General features: G+C 42.5%; 1 pseudogene; it reads left to right on the top strand.

Moving 5' to 3' along the window:
• Positions 1-1547: 1547 nt before the first annotated feature.
• Positions 1548-1666, top strand: LOC111864760 (annotated as a pseudogene).
• Positions 1667-6997: the final 5331 nt, after the last annotated feature.

Here is a 6997-nt window from a genome sequence, read left to right as displayed (position 1 = left end):
CCTGTAAACACTTTACGTGTGCTGTAATGCAGTGATATTTGGAGTGTGTAATTTAAACAGGCTTTTTCAGTTCCTGTGTCATACATCCGTTGCCAGGAAATGGGTAATAAAGACTAGTGGAAATGGACTGGAGTTTGTGAAAATCAGTTACAGTGAAATAATTATTTGTAGTTACGACCTGTAGATGGTCAGTAAATCTAATTACCAATCCGACACCTCTTTAGTCACTGTGTCACTGTGACACGTGACAGTATCATACTTAAGATTTTTAATTAGCTAGGACAAACATTTAACGACTACAACATGTCAGGAGGGAAGTATTCAGATTGGTTGTGTAGATATTACTGCTGATGCTATTACTACTACTGCTACTGCTGATGCTACTACTACTACTACCACTACTACTACTACTACTACTACTACTACTTTTATTATCACTATAGAATGAAGCATTGGACACTTTCAACGGGGTTAAAACGGCAGAGGAATAAAGCTGACCACTCACAACCAATTAGTGCCGCGGTCAAGAATGGTGGAGTTATACCTCCACTCTCCCATATATGTACATGACGTCGTGCCTAATTAATTAAGCAGTGGGCGACTTTACCTTCATCTATGAAGTGACGCATGGCTTGCAAGCATGTTGTACACACTTGGCTAAGTTGCGTGAGAGCTTATACTCGTACTTATTTGCTTAGTAAGTCCCCAATAACCCTCTTGACGGATTTTACCCTGTGGCTTGTTTCCATTTAGGATTAATCTGAGATTATAATCTTAGAGATAGTTGCTAAGAATCAATGGACGGGTGACCAGCCCGTCGCAACGCCGCAAGGTCGTTGCATAGCAGTGGATACTTTTTTTTAAATTAGCTTAGTTGTGGGCGGAGTCCAACTGGGTCCACTCGGCACGGCCGCCACTGATTGGCCTATTGTACCTGCCCCCGGGTGATTATGATGATGGAAAATTTGGTGGAATGAAGATTGGCAGGGGAAACCGAAGTACTCGGAGAAAACACGCCCAAATGCCGCTTTGTCCACCACAAATCCCACTTGACCAGACCCTGGATCGAACCCGGGCCGCCGCGGTGGGAAGCCAGCGACTAACCGCTTGAGCTATGGTGCGGCCGATGACGGTGGTTTTACTGCTGGTTATTGTACGGAGTTCTGTTATATTTTATTTTGCAGTAGTTCGAGTTAGAGAGGATTATTTAGTATTCCTTGTAGCTTGTGTAACATAAAACTTGAGGCTTTAGTGTGCAGAATATGTTGACAGCCTTCTCGTGCTTGTACAATACATTATTGAGTGGGCCAACTGCCGCTGTTGAGTGTACTCCACGGCCTTCCGCTCACCTGCCGCTCGGATTCCACAACTGCTACATTCAGTAATAGCCCCCGAAGTACTGGCTCGAGGAGAAGGAAGAGCAACACTCAAGGGAGTCGTTCAGACGTCTCAGTCGAAATCGGAATCCACCTTGTTCAGTGCTGGTGGATACTGCTCAAGATACACTTAACTTGATACTTCTTGATGTGTCTTGTAAGAGTATAGAAGCCAATGGTCATACCATGTTGAAAACACCGGTTCTCGTCCCATCATCGAAGTTAAGCAACTTTAAGCTTGGTTAGTACTTGGATGGGTGACCGCTTGGGAACACCACGTGCTGTAGGCACTTCGTTTTTCGCCGCGCCATAGCTCAAGCGGTTAGTCGCTGGCTTCCACTGCGGCGGCCCGGGTTCCATCCCGGGTCTGGTCAAGTGGGATATGTGGTGGACAAATTGGCGCCGGGGCAGGTTTTCTATGAGTATTTCGGTTTCCCCTGCCAATCTTCATTCCACCAATTGCTCCACAGTCACCCTCACCTATCATCTGGTGCTGATACAATAGGCCAGAAGTGGCCGCAGTACAAGGGACGTAGTCCCACTAGCAATAAAAAGAAACTAGGTACTTCTGGCTATGTTTTGTAACAGTATTGACTATATAGACGATGATTCTTCTTTCCCCTAATTAAGCTAATTTATGACACATTAAACTAGTACAGTTGTAATTAAGTAGGAATTTTCGGTGTTGTACCCTTTTTAGTTTCTTCGGCTGGGCCTGACTGAGTCACTTGGTACGTCGGCCACTGACTGGACTATACCACTAGCCCCGGGTCATAAATCATGAATGTTGAGCATTCGGTGGGATGAGAATTGACAAGGAAACAAAATATTCGAAGAAAACCTGCTCCAGTGCCACTTTTTTGTTCCTTGGCACTACAGCCCCAGTGGGCCTAGGCCTACCTCCATGAACTTCTCCGTTCACTTCGGTTTTTCTAGATCTTACACATTCGGTAGAACTCCTTGGGCGGGTGATAAGCTCGTCGCAAGGCCTCTACCTCTACACAAACACAGAAAAACCACACACAACATCCATGCCCTGAGTGGAATTCGAACCCACGATCCCGGTTTCCAAGCGAGCGAAGACAGTACATGACTTAGACCGCTCGGCTACCGTGACCGGCCCAAGTGCCACTTTGTCCACCACAAATCCCACATAAATTTACCGTGGGCTCGAACTCGGTCCGCCGCGATGGTAAGCCGGCGACTGACCGCCTGAGCCATGGCACGACCATATTTTGTGCCTTTAGTACAGATAATGGGACTGAATTTAAGACCACACGAGCTAACAAACCTACCAGAACAGCTTATTTGTATTTCATAATTCATGTTATATTTATAGCACAGTACACATAAGGGGTCGGAGTTCGAGTCCCGGTAGGGTAAAAAATTTTCTGTTCTCCAAGTCGTCCAACCAACCCATCCAATGGGTACCTGGGGTTTTTTCTCCGAGGGTAAAGCGGCCGGGGCGTAATTCTGAACACTCACCTCTAAATAGTGAGGAGGTCAAGAAAATATGGATTTATACATCCACTCCCCCATACGCCTTCATGGTGTATTGACTAATTAGTTAATTACAGGGACAACTTTACCTCACACATACTACCTTAATCTTGTATTCTTCGTCTGTTATTCTTATTCAGTTCGTTTTAAATGTCCATACCTTTGTTTGTCATTAGGTTTCAAGATTGACATTGGTTTTTAAGTAAACTCATATGACATTATTAGTCTAAGATCCATTTTAAAGTTTTCCACCCACTTACGCCTTGGTTTTTCCAGTAGTCTCCTTCCTTCCGGTTTTCTCACAAACATCCTATATGCATTCCACTTATCCCCATTCGTGCTACATGCCCTGCCCACCTCATCCTTCTTGGCTTGATCATTCTAATTATACTTTGAGACGAGCACAAGTTATGAAGTTATGCAGTTTTCTCCAACCTCCTGTCACTTCATCCTTCTTTGATCCAAATATTCTCCTCAACACCCTGTTCTCAAACACCCTCAGTCTATGTTCCATCCTTAATGTCAGAGACCAAGTTTCATAACTATTCAGAACCACAGGCAAAATTATATTATTGCATATTTTAATTTTAATGTTTTTAGACAGCAGACGAGAAGACATATGTTCTGAACTGAATGGTAGCCGAGTTCAGTCTCCTCTTAATTTCCTCCTGAATCAAGTTTTGATATGTTATAGTCGTTCCCCAATATCTCCACTGCCCCACATTTTCAAAACATCTGTTAGCTGTCTTTATGTCATGAATTTGCCCTGCATTTTGTTGAGGGGGCAGCTATATGTACTTAGTTGCACACCCTCCTTTCGAACCAAATATTATAAAAACTTCTGAATACTGAATTACATCGTAATAACACAAAAGACACATTTTCTCAAATAATATTGTTAACAGCTAACAGTCGCTTAGAGGGTCAGAAATATCTCCACCTTATATGGAATTTTATTGTTTATTGCAGTTTACACAAGCGTCCGCCTATGGATCTTATCCTAATCAAGCTAAACACAGTTTACATATTAACATCTGGTCCTTTTGAGTTTCAGTTCAGTATTGTCCTTAAATTCACACGTATGCTTCCTGAAAGGTTCCCTGGCTTAAAGTTTTCGGGCTAATATTTTGTATATAATTCTAGTTTTCCCGTGCGTAATTTAAGAATTCAAACCTTCAATAAATTTAGGAACGTTTAATATTTAATATTTCACTTAATCAGCTTATTATAAACAATAACCCTTTGATAATTATAATTAAACACATAAAATTGGATTCTTTTTCCTATCTCTACATATATACTGGCGTACAAAAACATAAAAAATAAATTTTTATGTAATTTTGGTGTCATAATATTGTGGACAAAAGAGGAGAGACAGTTTTGTAATCCTACAAATTTCATTTACCTTAATTTACGCTCAAATATTTTTCTATATTTCTCAGAAATTCATAACGACGTAAAAGATATAACAAGGGAAAATACATTCTAAACCCAATAACTTTCTTCCAGACTTTTTTTCAATACCAAGCACATGTCATGACATAAGTACTAAAGTTTACTCTTGACGTGAAGTGAACTGTGAGTTTTAACAGGTTACTCGCAGTCTGCAAGCATGCCAACTTAACATTTCGAAATGTGCAGTGTGCAGTATTGCCAAAGCTCTAGTAAAGCATGGACATTTAAAGACACGACAATCGGGCCGATGCAGCAATCTCTCATATGCAAGTCCAGGTTCACCGAACTCGTCTACGTTTTTTTAATTATTTTTTTAATTCGCTTAGTGGGGCGTGGATTCCAGCTCGGGCCACTCGGCACGGCGGCCACTGATTGGCCTATTGTACCTGCCCCGGGTGATTATGATGATGGAGAATTTGGTGAAATGAAGATTGGCAGGGGAAACCGAATTACTCGGAGATAACCCGCCCCAGCGCCACTTAGTCCACCACAAATCCCACTTGACCAGACCCGGGATCGAACCCGGGCCGCCGCGATAGGAAGCCAACGACTAACCGCTTGAGCTATAGTGCGGCCTACTCGTTAGTGTAGTAGTGCAAGATACGAAAAATTAGTGAAGTCGTATTTCTTAAAGTTTAACTTTATTCATTCTGGTCCTCACACCAGTCAGTACTACAGAATTATTTGACTATACCGCCCAGTGTGACATATATATATAAAGGATGTTTTTACGTATTTCGGGCAAATAATTACCATCTTCAGAAGGCAAATAGCAAACCGCTGAGGGAACTACTTTTACATAAATCATAGTACAGGGTGGCGCAAAAAGGTGGGAACTTCTGAATGTGATGTTGGCAGCAGTGTGAGGGGAGAAGAAATGTGGGTAGGGTGGTAAGTTGTAGAGTAGCACTGGAGGTTTAATAGCCATGGAACAGTTGAACGTTCAAGAACGCGTAGTAGCCATGCGGGCTTATTATCGACACGGCGACAGTTTGGTTGGGGCCTTACGGGAATTTAGGCGGCATTTCAACCTTGCCCCTCGTGCCCACGCTCCATCTAAACATGCAATTCGAACGTGGGTTCAAAATTTCGAAGAGACTGGTTCAGTGGGAAAGAGAAAGTCTTCTGGTCGTCCAGGAAGTGCTTGGACTCCGGACAATGTCGAAGCCGTGCAAGCCTCCGTCTTGAGAAGTCCACATCGCTCAGTACGGAAAGTCGCAGCGGCAGTGACTGTAAGTCGTCGGTCTGTCCAGAGAATACTCCATGAACTCAAGTTTCATCCCTATAAACTGCAACTGGTGCAAGAACTGAAACCTAATGACCATTTGTTGCGCCGACAGTTTTGTGAAGCAATAATGAACAAAACTGACGAGAATCCTGATTTCATTGAAAATCTGTGGATGTCAGACGAAGCTCATTTTCATTTAAACGGGTATGTGAACAAGCAGAACTGTCGGTACTGGGCACAAGAAAATCCTGCTGTTCTTCATCAACGACCTCTACACAGCCCCAAGGTCACTGTATGGTGTGCAGTTTCGGCTCGAAGGGTGATAGGACCATATTTTTTTGAAGACATCGCAAGAAACACGGTGACAGTAACTTCTGAGCGTTATGTAACCATGCTTGAGACGTTTCTTGCTGCAAGAATTCACAGTGTACCGAACATTGATATCGAAAACACTTGGTTTCAACAGGACGGGGCGACCGCACACACCGCACGAGTGTCAGTGGCAGCGGTCAGGCGTCTGTTCCCCAGACTTATCAGTGTGTGATTTTTATTTATGGGGTTACTTGAAGAGCGTGGTCTACAACACGCCCCACAACCCTAGCCGAACTTAGAAGACGAATAACAGAAGAGATCGCAGCAATACAACCCGACACTTTGCTCCGAGCCATGCGCAATTTTCAGGATCGACTTGCAGAGTGTATTCGGCAAGATGGACATCATTTGTTATTTTCAAACTGTGAGTTATTTTTAAATTTCCAATGTAGAAGTGCACATTGAGTACCTTGATTAAATTAAAAAAAAAGTATTTTTTTCTCTATTTTCAAAAGTTCCCACCTTTTTGCGCCACCCTGTATATCTAGTTGAAGGTTGTCCAAAGTTTTATACGAGTATAAAGTTTTTAAATAAGCTAAAATGTGGTCAGCTAAAATATTAATAAAATACTAAATATTTTAAACCTTAAACCGCTACGTTTCGTGACGTAGTGCCTATTCATTCATCGGAAGATAGGGGTAAATTGCCGCCCTTGGAGGTCCGGGCAGGGTTTTTTTTATTTATTTATAAAGTTTGTTAAGAGTTTGTGTTTGCTGTTAAGCTGTTAGTCCTTTCGTTGTTTGTTTATTAAATTTTCGCAGTTGTATTGTCCCATTGCGATGCTATTTTCGTCGGAAACAGAAGACATTAACAAGTTTCCTTCCTTCATTCAAGTTTGTAATCACGCTCCAAGAAAAACTATCGGCGTAATTACCCTACGACCTCATAATATTTTTTTTTTTTCCCATGGCTCTTTGAGGCCATTCTGAATTCAGACCTCTTACTCAGTTCCACAATCATATCTACACAGACGGTAGGACTCCTTGGACGAGTGATTAGTCCGTCGCAAGGCCGCTACCAAAACACAGGACAGCACAAACAGAATAAACGCATTCACACACCAAAC

Source organism: Cryptotermes secundus, unplaced genomic scaffold, assembly GCF_002891405.2.
Source record: "Cryptotermes secundus unplaced genomic scaffold, Csec_1.0 scaffold980, whole genome shotgun sequence".
Taxonomy (NCBI): domain Eukaryota; kingdom Metazoa; phylum Arthropoda; class Insecta; order Blattodea; family Kalotermitidae; genus Cryptotermes; species Cryptotermes secundus.
This window is presented reverse-complemented; position numbering and strand designations above follow the sequence as displayed.